We start from the raw sequence: 18,332 nt of genomic DNA on the forward strand, positions 1-18,332 counted from the left end.
TTATTGTCCTTGTTTCATTTTATAGAGTAGCATGCATTTCTGCAATGTCGCACAGAAATAAAAAAGACACAATCCCCAATCTTGAGTAGTTTTTAGTCAAATTTAGACAAATGCAAGAAATCATGACAACAGATGAATGAAGGGCATTGGGGAAAGGACAGGAGCTACAGTAAATAATGTGATTGGTATTATGTTATGTACATACATATGGAAGCTTGTACATCCTGATGCTGAAGTGAATGCCAGCAGTAGAAAGCTAGCAGAAAAGTAGGAGGAAAGTGAAGATGCTTGATGAATACAAAGAAGGAAGGTCCATGTCAGGTGGTTTCAGAAAAGAAGAAAATGGGAAGAATGGGGAGGAAATGAGAAATAGCCACAAGATAAGAATGGCCTAGGTTGTGAGGTGGAAGGTAGGAAGTAATAACAACAGATGTTGGACGAGGCAGGGATAGGTACAGCTATCTTGGAAGCGAAGCTAATGGTTCAACTCTCTGCTGGCATGACTTCATTGCAGTCAGTGGAGTTATGCCAGCAGAGTATTTGGTCAAAGATATTTGAACAAGATGCAGAAGCTACTGCAGAGTGTGCACATCTCATTGACGTTCCATTCGCTTTTGTGGACCTCAGGCAGGGCAAACTGAAGACCAAACACAGAAAAGCTTTCTGTGTTGCCTGATAAATACGTTAACCAAACAGATTGGTAGTGCTGGAGTTGTTGAAGTTCCCTTCAAATGCGTACCTAAGTGATGTGCATAAAGAAATATACTTGTTAAATCCACCTGCAGATAAGAGTGGAGGATGCATAGTTTCCCCCTGCCGTGGTGGTGGTGGTGGTGTGGGGGCGGGGTGGGGGACAGGAGAGGGGATGATGGCATTTATTCAACATATGATATATTATTCTATAATGATATGTCACAACAGCACATCATACCAGACTGATGCAAATTGGAACAATTGTGTGATTATTTTGTGGCTCTGTGCAGATGCATTCAGTGATGAAGTGGCTGTGAAAAATAGAGTACCATTGATTTACATTACCCTTTTGTCAGTCTTTTTGGGATCTCTTGTAAAAGGCTCTGTATAAAACCAGATTCTTCTATTGTAACAGTGTTTTTCATTGCTATTCTATCACAAAAGAAGGGTTTTACTCATTTTTATCATATGTTGCGTGAAAGGTAGTGATGATTTGATTAGTCATATGTAAGGCTACGTTTTAATCACAGGTATTTTTAGTAAAAGTCATGGACAGGTCATGGGCAGTAAAGAAAAATTCATGGCCCTGTGACCTGTCCATGACTTGTACTAATAAATACCTCTGACTAAATCTTAGGTGCTCTGGGAGCCTCCAGGGCACTGCTGCTGCTTGGGCAGGGGCTCCTTGGCCCCGCTGCTGGTCCTGTGGGGGGCGGCCCTGGGCCCTGCTGCTGCTCTGGGGGGGAGGGGGCTGCCGGGGGTGGCATGGCTGCTCCTGGGAGGAGCAGGGCTGCCTGGGGTGCCGAGGCAGCTCTGGGGTGAGGGGGGCTCCCCAGGGTCCCGCAGCTGCTCTAGAACCACGGCTGCACCAGCCTCCCTCAGGTCAAGCTGCCTGAGGCCGCCCGAGCAGCGGCAGGTGCAGCAGGTCTCGGGACTGCCCCAGCTGGGCAGCCCTGGGGTCAGCCGCACCAGGGCTACAGAAGTCTCAGAGGTCCTGGAAAGTCATGGAATCCGTGACTTCCGCGACAGACTTGCGGCCTTAGTTATATGGTACCCAAAAGTGTGCTGGGCACTTCACTCATAGGCACTACCCTGTCTGTAGTATCCTATCCTATGTTAGAGAAACAGAACTGATCATTTATAATTTTAAATTGGTTAAGTAAGAAGAAATTGAACTGATATTTAAATCTGAATGTGGTTCTGTAGCAAGAAACAAAATAATCGTAACGGCACAATATTGCATTATATACCTATTTATAATGATTCATTCATTGCATGGAAGTTTAAATCTAAGCTTAAGTTTAAATGATATATGGCTGATCTGATGAAATTATAATGTGACAAAATGTCAATCACTTTTCTGCTTTTTTCATAATTTTCATGCCGGCCACATACATCATGTTGATGGCATTAAGTTCTTCACAAACTCATTGAGTTTGTCTTTGTTGGGGTTTTCCACATTTCTCCCCCATTGAAAATATTTAAATTCTTTTTATTTACATACACAATATAAATAAATTGCACTGGATATTATTCTTGGCCTTAGATCTATTCATTAAATCATCTTAATTACTAGGCACTCATTATCACTTCTAAAAAGACACACAGAGAAAATAGTCTTGCAAAAAGAAAACAGCTTGGTCTCAAATAAGGGAAAATTGATGTACTGCTCTACACACTGCTTTTTACAGAAACACATAGGATCTGTTTACCTGGTTGAAATTCAAATTGTTTTATTATGGTGTCAATTCTTTGGTTTTGGCAGCACTTCTAAAGTGTCTCTACACAAAAGGACTACCACAGTGAATGAATGCTAGTGTTGACACCACCTAACAAGCAGGGATTATGTGTTTACAGAAGAAGTAATATGATAGGTCAAGTATAAGAGGCACTTCTCAAGAGCACTTCACCACATAATGAGTGACTGACTAGAAAGTGCGGGCCTGCCACTCTTTGGCTTCGTTTCAGTGTTGATGCCTGCCTCTCTCCTCCAAAGCCCTCTTGATCATGTTCAGCTGCTCTGTTCTCATGTGGTGAATAATAGTAGAGTAAAGCTGCTTTTCGGTCTCATTTTTCTTGCTAATTTACACACTCAAGCCATTTTTTGTTTGCTATCCTTATTTGCTATTCCCTTTTGTCAAGGCACTGTTCTCTTTTTTGCCTCAGGCCTAGGAACTAATTTGAGCTTCTATAATTACTTCATGTTTTACACCTGTCTGCATATCATGCACCCCTTGTCTCTGTACTTAAGCTGTATATTTCCTTGGGGAAAAAAAGGCTAGTTTTCATATATAAGGAATTCCAAGTTTCTCCTCTGTCTTCCTACAGAAGAAACAATTAAACTGTTGAGATGTTCTCAGCAATGCAGCTGACCTTTTGGGTTCATGAAGGACAAATGAATGCTGTCTGTTCAGACAGTTTGTGTTAAGACATTGTTGAGCAAAGAGCCCTGAGCTTTGTTCCTCCTGAATGAAGCAGTGGTTGTAGTCATTTTAAAATCATTAAGACTCTGAATGCAGAGTATCACTCTACAGTGTTTGCTCTACAGCTGCTCTTCTGCTTTTAATAGCAGCTTATTAAATTTGGGTCAAGCACACTCTGAAGAGTATCACAATGAAGAACCTGTTCAAAAAGTTACCTGTTTAAAAAAGGCAATTGATTAGATTTTTAACTTAAGTGACAGCTGCAATTCATTGCCTGTTCTTTGTGGTGTCCTGCAGCCAGAGTGGAAGCCTTTTGTAATTTGGTCTTCATTTTGTAAAAGCTTTCTTGAATAATCCAGGGTTGCTTTCCACTCTGAGCCCGCCTCAATCCAATTAGGAGTTTAACAAGGGTCAAATTAAGGAGACTTTACACTTCATGTTTGCATCATTAGCCATAAGACTGTTTTGTGTGCATGACTGTGTGTCGAGAGAGGAGGGGAGGCTGCAAGATGGGGCAGACACAAAGCTGTCATCCACCATGTGGTGCATCCCTTAACTGAATGGAGGCACAGCAGGCTAGGAACAACATTTCCAGTTGTCTTTTGGGGATGTTGTGATGTAGATTTCAGCTGGTACATAGTTGTTTAGAGGTTACAGGTGCTAGCTAGAGCGGATGAAGAAGAAGTGTGTTCTACGCCTACTCTTTTCTTTCCTGGTAGCCCATTGTTATTGGACAAATGACTGGGAAGACATTAAGTTAGAAACCTCTTGAGCATTCATTATTTTTGATGAGATGACAACTACCCAGCTCCTTCTTCTCACTGCTCATGCTGTTTCCTGTTGTATTTTTGAAAACATAATTTTCTGCATGTCAAGTGTATTGTACAGTATGAACTTTTTAAAGAGTAGTTTGTTAGAAGTCTTGAGAATATCGTGTGTACTCGAGACTACAAACATTCAATAGTATTTTCTACATAAATATGTAATTGTGTAAAGGTCACACTACACTGGTTTTGCTTGTGCAAGTTTTGAACATGAGTGCTAGTGAATTTAATAAATGAAGTGTCGATATTTTTATGTTATTGTTTAAAAAAAGATAGACACTGTTTTCCATTTAAGATTATTCCTAATAGTGACAAAAATTCCCTTTTTTAACTAGTATTTAGATGTGTGGGATATTGCTAGAGAGCTGTTGCAGTATCTCTTTAGCAAATGCTTTGTGCTCCTACATACAAAGTAACGATTTATCTAAAAATAACACTTTCATTGTTCCTCCCCCCCCTAAACCCATTAATAGGTACTTTAGTATCATGAGAGTTTTCATAGTTTAATCCTTTTTCAAAAGCTTTTCAAAATAAAAGCTTTAAATGGTCCTCAGTATTAATTTGATGTGACTTCTGTACAATATGGTTTGAAACTCTCAGAAGCACATTTTTACAGCTTACCCTTTTTCACTGGATCAGTGTATGGAAAATACCAGCTAAATGTTTAATGGAGTCTCTGCTGTGAGCCTTTTTTGTTGTCTTTCAGATGCTATAGCTTTCTAGTGATTTTTATTTATTGCCCTCATTAGTAAGCCAGATAAACTCTACATGTGGTGTTTGTCCACTGAATTCATGTTTTTGAAAGTCTCACTCAGAACGCTAATTTTTAAGTCCTTTACCTGTTTTATGAATCTAATTTGATGAGAGTTTAGCTCCAGTAGTAAACTCTGCATAATAAATGGTGATTGTGCTTTAATGTTGGCAGTATGTGTAGTCAATCAGATCTTTGTTTACATTTGGACAGGGGTATCTCCAGGGCCTTGAACATCCTTAAATAATCTACATTGTTTTTTAAATACTCAACTGTCTGTGAAGTATTAGTGTACTCTGAACTGACAAGAAATAACTTTAAACTCAGTCTGTCAACTTCTCATTCAAAAAGGGATTTGATTTTCTGTTTTGATTGTTACATTTGTGATGTCTCTTGAAATTAAGTTCTGGAAAATCTTTTGGTCTCTCTCTACTTTTATGTATTTTATTTTTTGATAGAGATTTTAAAGGTCCACTTTGCCAGATGCTACATTAGAACTGCTACACCAGGAACAATATTTTCTTTCCAGTTAACCAGGTCTTTTGCACTTCAGTAGGCCTGTTTTAAAAAATCAACTTTACTGTGGAACAGACTGGTTCCAGACATTTGCCTGTTAAAGGAACCTTCCGCCATGTTCACGATGGCCCAAAATGTTGTTCTGAATATGGAGGCTCTTTTTAAATTTCAAATGGTAACCCAACTCTAAGATTTCAGGACCTGCAGCTTATGAGCTGGCTGTGCTTCTGGCAAAATATCAGTAAACTCAAAGGCAAAAGTACTCATAAGTTAGTCTTTTACAGAAAATTTTTATCGCCTTCTGCAGTTTATCAATTTCAAGATATCATGGTGTCTTATGAACATAACTTATCCTCAGATGAAATAATGGATTTCCCAGACATGCTCCATGCATATCACTGACTTCCAGAGAGATCCTCATATTCCAAGTCTATGCAGTGTCTCTCCTGTGGACCACATGCGTTTTGCAGGGAAAAAAGTGGGTTCCACAGCCACTCCATGTTAGGAACAAAGCTAATCTGCATTTTTTTTTCTGGTGAAGTAAAACAGCAAGTAATTTCTATTTATCTATCAAGGAAGATTAAAAGAAAAGAAAAAATGTATGTAAGTAAAACTTGGAAATTTATATATAAATTAGTCTCAGCCACTTGGCTCTTGGCAAGTTGTCAGTGCAGCCCATAGTGTCACAAACATTGGGTCCCTCTGCCAGACTTTATATAACAATACAGGAGGAAAGACAAACAACATGATTTATGCCTCTGTGCCAGTTTCAGGAAGATCATCTGGGGCCAATGTGACAGAGATTTGAAGGTATCAATGGTAATCAGGCTGCATGGGTGCAGACACCAAATTTCTGTAAGTTACAAAGCTTGGAATTTTAGATTAACAGTGCCTTCACATTCAGAACTTTTATAAACATCCTGTTTTTACCGTGTCTGATTTTATAGTAATGTTTAATGGTATCTAATACTGATACTTTCTTATAAGTTTATACATGTTCTTTTTAGATCTTATGACATTTGAATTTTTTTTTTCATTTTTAGCCACCATGTATCTTGTTCCTTTGCAGTATTTTTTCTTTCTAAATAAACAGAATCAGATGTTAAAAATTACAATTACAATTACAATTTATTTACAATTTATTTCTGTCATAGTAACTTACATATAAAATTGATTACATAGTTATGTAGAGGAGTGTTAAATGTCTACTTTGGATGAGTAATTTTTTTTATTCCTTTTGGAAGGAATATGTACACTTTGTGTGTACAGCTAATTTAGTTCTCTTGAAAGGTGCTGGATTGACAGCGCCGAAGACCAATGTCCTTTATTTATGACTGAGCAGCAGCAGAGCAAGCTTTCCCGCACTGCCCTGCCAATGTGCTTCACCGCTGATCTGAAGGAACCCCCTCGGCAGTAAGAGTTTAGTAGTCTTCATACCTATTCAATCCTTGGGCTCACTGCTCAGAGTGCAGAAAAGTGCCAATTGTGGTAGTACTTTTAGTGTTGTGGACACCTGTCTACTGTAAAGTGAAGTGTATTCACCAACTCATTTTACACAGACTATTCAACACCAGTCAGATGGTGGTGATGTTCAGTCACTACAGATCAAAGCCAATAGGTCTTATTGTGGTCAATGGCAAGATCAGGATTTGGCTCCATGGCTGTATTTTAACTAGTAAGTTAAATGTGAAATTCCCTACCCAAGTATCAATCTCCCAAGCCATCTAATTTTCTTAGGACTTTTTTCAGATGTTCCATGACCCCTCTTCTGTCACACACTAAAAGCAGAGAATAGCTCAGTGCCTTTTCCAAATGGAAGTCATAAATGGTCAATTTCTCCTCTGGCTTATGCAGTGCAAAGCTCCTCTAATTTTAGTGGGAGTTGCAATCGGTTTAAAACAGGAGAGACTTTGGCTGAAAGGCTTTCAATGGCATAACTCAAATCATTAGATAAGTTCTGATCTCATTTATGCCAGTATAAATCTGGACTAACTCCATTGACTCCATTACAGTGGATTTACATATGTACAAATGAGAGCAGAATTTGGCCTACTGTGTACAACATATGTTACCTTTAAACATCTGATTAATTATTTTACACTATTTACTCGTTCATGCAATGTGAGAGATGTGAATTTAAATATGTAAAAGTCAGGAATTTCATAGTTATGGTTCTTTGCACACATGTACATGCCATATTTTGTATCAATGAATATACAGTTAAATTTATGCCATGAATATATGTTTAATGTGTCTGTGTTGCAATTCATTTTCCTTACTTTTGTGCATGTGTAGTCTAATGCATAATGTTGCATTAATAGGTTACAGCCTCTTTTTTTTTACTTAAAGAAAAGTAAAACAGCGAGTGATGATACATACATTTATTTTAGTATGGGATGTAAGCATAATCCTCCCAACAAACCCAATTGCACTCTCATATTGTACATCCATCTTTTCAATATGCAATATAAGATTAAAATATTCAAAACTCTGAATATAAATACAATAGCTTTTCACTGTGCATTATGTGAGATTCAGATTTGTTTTCACATGTATACATAATAAGATAGAGTCAAATGTTTATTTTAAGTCTAATCATGCATGGCACATTTCTTTATTTCAGTATGTGATGTTCTTTATTGTAGGTGCATAACTAGGGCTTTGCACTTAACTGTGTTACTGAGTTTTTGAAAAATCAGTTAGTGTGCATGCACAGTATGTGATTCTTGAAAAAAGTGATAATTTTAAATCATATTATTTCAGACATGTCAAAAGTTCTTGTCACCATTAAGATCTAAATGTATTGCAAGTTTTAAATGTTACAATGAAACTTTTTTCAAATGATCCAGTCAAATATGGAAAATGTATTTAATTCATATTCAATTCTTCAGAATGGCTAAACAATTTAAAAACACACTATGCACTCAGAAAAAACAAGCAAATAAAAAAGCCAGCCCAAAGATTTTTTTTCCCCAAAAGTTACAAGAAAAAAGTGACTTTTAATGAAAGGGTCTCCAGAGCCATCACTAATATCTTGTGGTGACAACACTATATTATATAGTTAATTTTTTTCTGAAGTACTGAGTTATATGAGGAAAAGTGTAGACTTTAACATCATAGTGAAATCACATGGCTATGCAATATGGGCTGATAGTTATTTTTATCTCACTATATCCAGAGTCCACTCCTACTCCTTTAAAAAAAAAATCTAGAAAGGCATTTCTTCCTCAGTTTCTGGACTCTGCTTTGCAGAGCCCTCACCCCACAAAAGCTGATTTTAATTTTATATCAAAGAAACCCTTGAGGTGGAAAGTTAGGGAAGACGGCATGGGTCTGTAGCAGACAAAATGTCGCTTGAATTTTGCTGCTCAGTAGTTTGATATACTCATTTGCTGATGTGAAATGACGAGGGCTTAGAAAGCAGGGTTTTGTTTTTTAGCTGTCTGTGGACCTAGTGAGGCCTTACAGAACCCAGTCAGCAGGTCATTAACTCTGGAGAAAACAGCTTGCATTAATATGCTCTAATCCGGTATAATTAGTCAAATTACTGCACGCCGACCGGCTTGTCATGTGTTGTCAGATTTGGCATGCATGCAGGATAGCCTAGGTCCCTCTGGAATGCCACCCTGGATCAGGGAAAACTGCTCGTTTGTAGTATTGCTGATCTTTTGGTGAGGAAAGCAAACTGAATTAGCAGCCTACACACTTTTTTTTCCCTTCCAGATCTGTCATTATTTTACTAAGAGATAAAGAATTCATGCTCCAGGAACAATTTATAGTTAATTTCTGCCACTAGAAATAGAGACTGTTCTGTTGGTTCTTACTACTTCTCTATAACAAAACTCGGGATCTGCTGTGCTATGAGATTAGCCTTCATAAAAAGATTTAAAATAAATAATTACAAGAGGATCAGCTACAAATTACCTACTACACTCTGACACAGATTATTAAACTACCAGCGTGTGTGCATGCATGTGTATGTGCCTTTTTCCAGTAGAGAAGAAGGTTATTAAACTATAAAAGGGCCATATTAGCATAAATTTACAAGCGCTCTTGTTCTGGCGGCATGATAAAAACCTGTGTTACCTTTGCATTAACACTGAATTGCTTGTTGTGCTTTTGGCAATGACAGATAAGTCAGTGTAATTCCCCATCGCAACGGAAATGATGCTCCAGATTCCAAACGCATCCTGAAGATGTCACTGACAATAATCTTCAAAGAACGGCCAGTGAAAGTGGGCTGTATGTTTGCAGGATGATATACTGCAAATGACAGGAAGAATTATGTGAGTGAAGACGAATCTGTAACATATTATTAAGCAATTTCACGAGAATAACAGGGATAAAAGGATAATGGATGAGGGTGTCATTATTACCTTCATGTAGAGGGAAAGCAAAAGCAAAGGTAGGGAGACAAGATTAATTGAGGAAGGGTGAAGCATTCATTGCTCATCAGCTCTTTTGTACTCTATGCTCCTGAAATTCCAGACAAAAAAAATTGCTCAGGGCTGCATTTTAATGCAGCTGGCAAGAATGAGCAGAAAACTGACGGGGCACTTTTTAGTCAACTCCCAGTTTCCATAAACACACAATGGCTATTACTCCTTGAGTGTTCCAGCAGCCACAACGTGAAACCAGTGGTAGGTTCTTTCTTCTTTGGAGCTACTGGTGGTTTTTTTTTTTTTTTCAGCCTTTCAAACTAGACGCCTCTATCGGCTGATAGGAGGGAAATGTATTGGTTGTCCTGTACACAGTGTTTGCATTTGCACCCTTCTAAATGTAACACCGGTATTTATAATAGTTGTGTGTAGAAGACCTTCTTCTGAACAAAAAGGTAGTCTGGGACCTATTGTAGTATTAGTGATGGTAGTGCTGTGAAAGACAAAATTGTGTCAAAGAATCAAGCATTTTCTATTACTGTAAAAATGAAGAGGCAGAAAATGATTCTGCAACTACAATCCTTACTTACGTAAAATTTCCACTGAGGTCTGTGAAAACTGTTGTTTAAGTAAGAGTTGCCAGCATTAGACCAATAGATTCAGTTGTCCTTCTTAATTTCCGTATGCATATTTCTAACAAAATAGCAACTGTTTGTCACAGAATAAAAAACCCACCAAGTATTTTGACTGATGTTTGAAATGTTTGGGCATATTATGAAACTTAAATTTTTGCTCAATGCAAATACATATTTTTTCTAGTAAAGAAGGTTCTCTTTAGAATGGCAGTGAGCACTTTAGTTAAGGTTACATAACTGTTTCCACTCCATGATACTATTTTTAAACATTCATAACTTTCCAAAACTTTCATCTTTCAAGCTGAAATTTTACAGACTTGGTCTCTTCCTAAGATGTGTTTGATGGAGTGCTATTTTTGTGGGGCAGGAGAGGAGGGGGTTGTGGATTTGGGGGGCGGGGCAGTTGGGAAGTTTGATTAAGAATGATTCTGACATTTTGGAGTATAAGGAGAGTGGAGTGAAAATGTATTTCCCCACTATTTAAAAAATGACATTTTTCAATGAGCTTCAGCACTGGAACTGCTGCAAATGGAAAGTTGAAATTTGATAGGGAAACAGCCCTTGATGAAGAAAGTGCCTTTTGGGGGGTTTCTTTGATGAAACCTGTTTTTGATTTGATCAAGTTATGCACCTTTACAAATAGCACTCTGTTCATGTGTAGTAATGGGCAAAGTTAGAGTACAGCATCCACCCTAGGAATCAGAGCAAAATATGTGATTTCCAGCATCCAACACCACATTCACTGAATGAGACTGTAGGAGAAGCTTTTAGGGGAGGTAAGGAAGGAGGCTTTTATTCAGAAACAGCTTTCATAATAGCAGGGCAAACACTAATAAATAAATAATTTTAAAAAGGAAAATAAGCTAGCTCTTGGATTCTTTTAACATTATATTGCTCAGGACATGTTTGAACGAGGACAGACACTGTTGGAAAGACTAGACAGAAACCGTATTCAGTATTACCATTCCATATAATTAAACTAGTAGGAGTCTATGGGCAGGTAGTCCTAGCAGACTTGACCAGTGAAGGAACCAAATGAGGTCCAGACAGGACCAGAAGGCTCAAATTCCATCACTTGATTGGTTTCCTTAGAGTCCACAAGGTCACACGCTCAGACATCAATCAAAACACCTTGCTGAAACCATTCTTTCTTTCATTTAGAAACTGGGCCCTCCTTCAGACAAGTTGTCCCTTTGTGCTCAGTAGTCAAGATTATGTTCAGTTTTATGTTCAGTTACTTGTTCATAGTTTGCAATTCTGTTTCCACATTTGAAAGGCTGAAAACTACATGCATCCCGAGTGCACAATCAAACAACCCTTCTAAGCCTAGCAAGAATTCATTTTACTCTGAAGCTAAATAGCAGAAACAGATTCAAACTGGAGAGACATGCCAGATTTTTAAAGCCAAATTAATGTCTCTCCTGCTAGTTTTACCAAGGAGGTTAGGCTGCAGAAATCTCTAAAACCTTTTCCCGGCATACATCTTGAGTATTTGGCTGTGCCCAGCAGATCTCCTTGGGGCTGGGTGGGAAGGAATCTTCCTCCTTAATCATAACTCTCATGAAAGAGAGAAGCCAGTGGATGTCTCCAACTCTTCAGGAAAGAAAGATGCAAGTGGATTAATCACTCAGGCCCCTCCCCTAGCCTACTTCACCCAATCCTCAAAGCCCTACAGCACATTGACTTGCAGGGAGCCCCTGCATAGCAAACTCTAGAATATGCAGAGGGTGAGCACCTGCTGCATGGACTCCCCAAATCCTGCTTCATTCTTCCCACCACCACCCAGCAGAACCACACTTGTCTGACTTCAAAGAAAATCCTCCAGGCCTGTGAGTTGGTAGGGAGGGAAGGATTTCCCCCCTCTACAAAGAAAAGGGACACTCAAAATAGCATCATGGAGTTCCATGTTTGTCTCTTTGACCTGGAGTCACAGAGAAGTAAATTTACTCAGCTTACAAGTAAAATAAAACATCAATAAACTATTTCCCCATAATTGTCATCCCTAAGAATTTACTATACCTTCTGTGCACCTCCACTATACCACAGGTACATGTGTCATACGTGTCAGTTGGATCACAGTTACTCATGATGATCTGCAAGCAAGAAAGAATCCAGTTTGACTTTCAGATTCCTCGTTGAGTTTGCATGTCTTTAGAAAAAACTCATCCCTTACTTGTAAACTGAGGGCACTTTATCTGATATAAATCACAGAAACACTGAGGCCTGATCAGCATATTGTATTAATATTGCTTTGCATCTCCATTCAATACTATAAAATTGTCCCTTTCCTCCTCCTAGCCCTGCTGATTACTGAACAGGATGGGTGGATGTATTTTCTTTTTCTCAGTCTCTGCTTAGAAAGGCAGGTAGGGATCTTAATGCTACTTCCCACACTTTTGCTTTATTTGTGTTAGGGGTTGTTTTTGTCATCAACTTTCCCCTCATTGGGTCTAATGCAAAGTTTATGGAAGTTACTGGAAGTACTCCCATTGACTTTAGTGGACTTTGGATCAGGCCTTTTATGACAGAAGTCAAGTAGGCTAAGAATTTTGATCAAAACCATGAACTCATGCAGAGCTAAGTATAGTGCCCAGAAGCTGAAGCCACAAGCTGAGTATCATTGTTTGAATCTGAACAGTTGTCACTCACAGAAAATGTTCCCATCCTTTGTGACTACAAATCCCTTAGTTTCACACCTTGGGCATACTGATTGTCTGCCATACCATCATCTCCTTCCATTGACTTTGTCTCCAAAAACCTGTTCAAGATCATACTGCTGCCAGGTTTCTCCTAGCCTTATTTCAATTTTCACATTTTGTGTTAATTTTTAAAATAGAATATTTTTATATTATGATATTTGTGTATATTGCTGATGTTTCAGTTCATAATTTTTTTCCCATGTGAAGAGCACCTCTACCTGCCAAATGGACAAATAGGTTATTTCAGCTTTCTGTCAAGATACAGCTCATCCACAGGAATTCCCCATGATCATTTTTACAGCATGAGAAGTATTGTTTTCATTTAAAGTGTGTATAAGGGCATTATTTACATTCACCTAGGTTTATTTAGCTGCCTTTGTTGCTGCAGAATGACAGATCGCTATGTGTGGGATCTTGCAACAGAAAGATATAAAAGTTTAGAAACTGTCCAGGGAATGCTGTCCTCCTCAAGACCATAAAGAAAGATTGCAACTAGACCTTGTTGAAGCTTCCTGAATTTTGAGTTTGAATGAATTTTTCCTTCAAATATTCAATCTTTGATGGAAAATACCCTTAAAATTGATAAAAAGATCATCAAAAAAGTTCAGATCTTTTACTGACGTGGTTGAAAGTTTTCAACAATAAGAAAAAAATGAAACTTGAACATTTTTCATTAAAAATTTGTACAAATTCCCTTCCCCCCTTCTTTTTACTGTTTGTTTAAGTAGCTCCAATGGCAAACAACATGATTTTTTTAAAGTTTTCTAAAAATAATCTCTTTAATGTCATTTATTTTTAAAATACAGTTTGCCACTTTTCTTGGTAAATGCATTACAATCATTGTTGTGGCACATGTGTTTTTCATTTGTACACATACATTGGAAGATTAAGCTGTCCAAACAGTGAGTCTCCATTTTGACTCAGTGAGCTATTTCATAAATTAATTATTAGGTTGCCTTTTTGATTATGAGCTATAATCTTTAAGCTACATGTTAATGTTGGTTTTTAAGGGTAAAAGGCTACTGCTAATAAAGAGAAATTTGCATAGCCCTGCCTTCTGAAGCAAATGGGTGTATCTGCTCAGCAGTTCTCTCTGGACTGTCGAAAGGCAAAACACAATTGCCTCTATCACATTTCTAGCACTGGGCATTTTCTCCAAATCGAAGTGTTCCTGTTACAGTATTATTTAGCATATACCCTGCAAGGTACTCTCATCTTTCACCAAAATCAATGGGATTTGAGAGCGCTCTGCACTTTTCAAGATCAAACCCTAAATCAGCGCTAATATTTGCAGTAATTGATATGGCATATTAAGGAGTTGTTCATTTGTGAGAGATTTAGAGAAAATTGCTGTTATATCTGTTACCTGTGGACTTAAATGAGCATAGATTAAATAATTTAAACATAGCAATAACATGGGCTGAATTCTCCTCTCAGTTATACTGCTTATGCTCATCTAATGAATCAGTAGGGCAGCACCAGTATAAGAGTGAGAAGAAAACTGGCTCGCTGATTTAATGGCTGCTTTACTTCTTCAGTCTTCCTCCAGCTATGCCTGCTCCCTTTATACAACTATATGCTTATTTTGGGTAATGACTGCAGGCATAAGGGCAGGAAAGTAAGGATGTTGTTTTCCCATGCTGTTGAGTTATTTTCACTGCAGAACCATCCATTTGGAAACATGTCCTCAGACTTTGACTCCACTTGTCTGTTTTCCTCCTTCATAGCCATGGCATATCTTCTAGCTTACTTTCTGGAGTACAAAATATAAAAAAGCAATAAAGCTCAAAAGAAATACTATTCATTAAATTAGATTTACATATTTTGAATGTGTACAAAAATGCTGAAATATTATTAAGTTCCAAAGGGACGTTTATTTTTTACATTACTTCAGAGTGCTTGAGAGAGGTAGCTAACATTGAAAATAACATTAACAAAAGATAAAAACTAGTGATTAACATTAAATTTGGATAGTAGAAACTTGAGTGCTTATCAAGCTGAAAAAAAGGTTACTATTTTAAAGCGAGGCTAAAGGTTGACAGGAGAAAAATCGAGTTAGTTTGCAAAAAAGAAATTTGTTTCTTTAAGTGAAAATTGGGGTCAGGAGGCCAGAGCTCTCTTTTCTTCTGGATGAATGAAATGAATTAAATAATGCTACCATAATGCAGCAGCACGGAAGCTAATGACAAATCAGTACATGGAAGTTTTAGATAAAGATACAGTGTACTGGAAAAATATATTGTGTCTATAAATGTGATTACAAACTAATGCCTTTTTATGTCTCATCTGTTTTTCAGATAGAACATAAAATGGATATTCTGACCACTTGCAGACATTAAAGTTCCCATGGTACCCTTCACAACTACAGAGGTGTTATTCTGATGTTCTGGCCAAATTCTAATTTTAGTAATTATATTCTGCGTACTTAAAGTTTGTCTTTTCAGAAGGATATAATATTCTTTATCACTTTGTGACCCACACTGTTGTGTAGTGGTGTTACACTGTTCAGCAGCTGCTGCATTCTACCCCAGTGGTGAATGCGTTTCATCGGTGAATAAGTGGTGATTTCTGTGTGTGATTAAACAGTAATGCAAAGTACTATTGTTACTCTACATCTAGTCACAGGAGAATATCTGTGTGTGTACAGCAGTTTTGAAATCCACCACTTTGCTAGCCCTTAGCATGTCAAGGTGCACCAACATGTACAGCAGGTTATCTGGTTTCCATGTCATCCTGTCTAGTATGGCATCATTTTATCTCCTAAAAATATTAAGTGGGCAACTTTTTAGCTGCTGTCCTCTTCAGCTGAGATCGATATAAAGGAGTTCCTCTGAAGTATCCAGCTTTCTTCTTTCTTTACTTCCTAATCTCTAAAAGGAAGTTTTTTTCCTCGATCAGGATTTTCAAAAACTTGAACATACCCATCCAAAGACTGAAAATCTTCTGTTGTCCCTTCTCTGGGTTCTCATGTGTGGTTGGCACTTTCACCCAAAACGAAGCATAATTCCACAGTTCCATCTAGACTGCTCACAGATTGTACCTCATATTTTAAATTGAGGATAGCCATTCCCAGTTGAGTTTTTACTTTGTCTGTCTGTGGCTTCCTGGTACAGACAGGGTTTTGTCCCCTCTGGAAGAGAGGTCTCAGACTTGGGATTCCATGCTTGTTCTCCTGTATCATTCTTAAAGGCCAGTTCATTTCTTACTTTATATTATAGGCTTCACCAGAAAGGTAAGTGTCACCTACTGTCTGACAGACTTATCCATAAAATAATGTAAGGCAAGGATCAACCATCAGAGCCTGCAGTTCACTCACTCTCTTATCTGATGGGATAGCTACCAGAGAGGCCACTTTTAAAGCTTGCTGTCTATAACACCTCTGTTTCCTGGACTGAAACAGAGGCTATAATAATCTTGTTAAACTTTAGTTTAGATACCAAGTTGGAATGGAGAGTAATGAATTGGAGGAAAGGCATGCTTAACTCCTCTAAAAAAAAAACATGACCCAGGAGAGATAGAGGTATGTAGAATCAGCTGCTGTATATACACATACTGAAAAAATGGCTAATAATGCTCTTCAGTAGTGTAGGAGTGTAACGGAGTGAAGACTCACCAGCGCAGCACCTCCTGCTGGTCATTTGGGAATTAGCTCGTCCAGTACTCTGAGCATCTCCTGGACCCCGGTGCTCCTTACCCTGGGGTTCTGCCCACTGCAGTAACCTCACACGCTGCGTCTCCCTTCCCAGGGGAACTCCCAACCCTCTACATCCGCCTTGCCTCAGTGACTACTGCCAGTCGTCATCTAGCCCCCTCTCAAACTGCAGTCTGTAAAGGTCACTCATCATTGGCAAGGGGGTCGGACCAGCTGCCTCTGCCTATTCCCAGGCTGCACCTCCCAGCCCTAGTACCTGCATAGGCCTTTATCAAGGCCTCAGCCTGGGGAGTTGCCAGGCTGGAGCTCCCCAGCTCCTCTTGCCTTTCCCCAGCCCTGCTCTGTTCTGTTCTGTTCTGTTTCAAGTACCCTATTCCCAGGCAGCTAAGTCCTTCTCCCTCCAAAGCTGGAGAGAGACCGTCACCCAGCTCCTCCCTTAGGCCTTCTTATACTCCCAGCCCAGCCCTGATTGGCTCCCTGGGGCAGCCTTTCCCAGCGCTGTTTTTAATCCCTTCCACACCAGAGCAGGATGACTGCCCCACTACAAGGAGATAATTCAAAATTTTAGGAAACCAAGTAGAAATGGCAATATATTTTCACTTGACGACAAGTCAGAAAATGTCTTCCACTAATGCATAAGACTTTCTTCTCAATAGTTTGTATATCTGAAGAAGGATCTACGTAGACCATTCAGTACCCATACCTCAGAAGTTCAAGAATCCAAGCAGCTAAATGGACACCCTTCATGACTGGACTGAAATCTTGCTATGATTCAGAGACAACCAATCTAGACTATCAATAACAGGACTGGAGGTTCTGAGGGCCTGCCCAAAAGATCTGAATACCAAAACTGATCAGATAAAGTCATAACAATTTAAAAAGCACAGGCTCTCTCATCTTATTTTCCTGAGAAGAAGAAAGGCAAACTCCTCCTCGCACTCAAGATTATCAGAATGACATCTCTTAATAAGGTTTTTCTCATAAACAAAATAGAGGACACACTGTTGACTTTTGTGGAAAACACATAATGCCATAGTGTTGCATCTTTTTGAAGATGGATGTCATGCCAGAATCTTTCAGAGGTTACTTGTTTGACAGACAACTTGAGTCACAGATTTTAAAGGCAGTGTGTTTCTCTTTTCCACCCGACATGAAAGGTAGTGAGGTCCTACCGCCCCACTCAATATTTCTTCCTCAGGTAGTTATTGAATTTCATTTGAACCAGTGAGTTTCTCTCCCAGTTCTCTTTTCAAAACCATGTAACCAGCTTGCTAAATTGAAAATGCTAAAATATATAGAATTAGATGTTAAATGAGCATATAGTTACTGTTTGGGAGTGGGAACATTCAGTAATCTCTAGATTTTTTGTTGTGTTTAAAGACTACTGGAAGCTATCTCCATCTACAGATTTTCGAACTGGATTATTTTATTTGACCTGTTGCTTTTTAGCTGGTCTCTTTCTTTGAGACCCCTGCTTCACCAGTTCCAAGGCAAGCTTCTGTGGCACGTCTGCAACATGTCTTTAGTAGAGATTTGCAAGATGGCTGCATGTTGATCTGTTCATATAGTTTGAGGCACTACACTCTTTATTCAGCATTTCAGTCTCAGGCTTGTTTGCGCAGAGCATTTCTGTAATTTTTGTTAAATTAACAATTGTCAGCTCTTCCTCTTGGGAGTTTATTGCTCATTAATCTCCCAGAATGGTGATCAGCAGAGGCAATTTTTGAAGTAGAAAGAAACATTACTTACCTGTAACTATG

The 18,332-nt window shown here is 38.6% G+C and overlaps 1 protein-coding gene across 6 annotated transcripts in view; it reads left to right on the forward strand.

Annotated features, from left to right (window-relative positions):
* Positions 1 to 18,332, forward strand: part of NBEA (neurobeachin) — an 844,329-nt gene that overhangs the window by 645,869 nt on the left and 180,128 nt on the right. The gene's annotated exons all lie outside the window — the stretch shown is intronic.

Source organism: Natator depressus, chromosome 1, assembly GCF_965152275.1.
Source record: "Natator depressus isolate rNatDep1 chromosome 1, rNatDep2.hap1, whole genome shotgun sequence".
Lineage (NCBI taxonomy): Eukaryota > Metazoa > Chordata > Testudines > Cheloniidae > Natator > Natator depressus.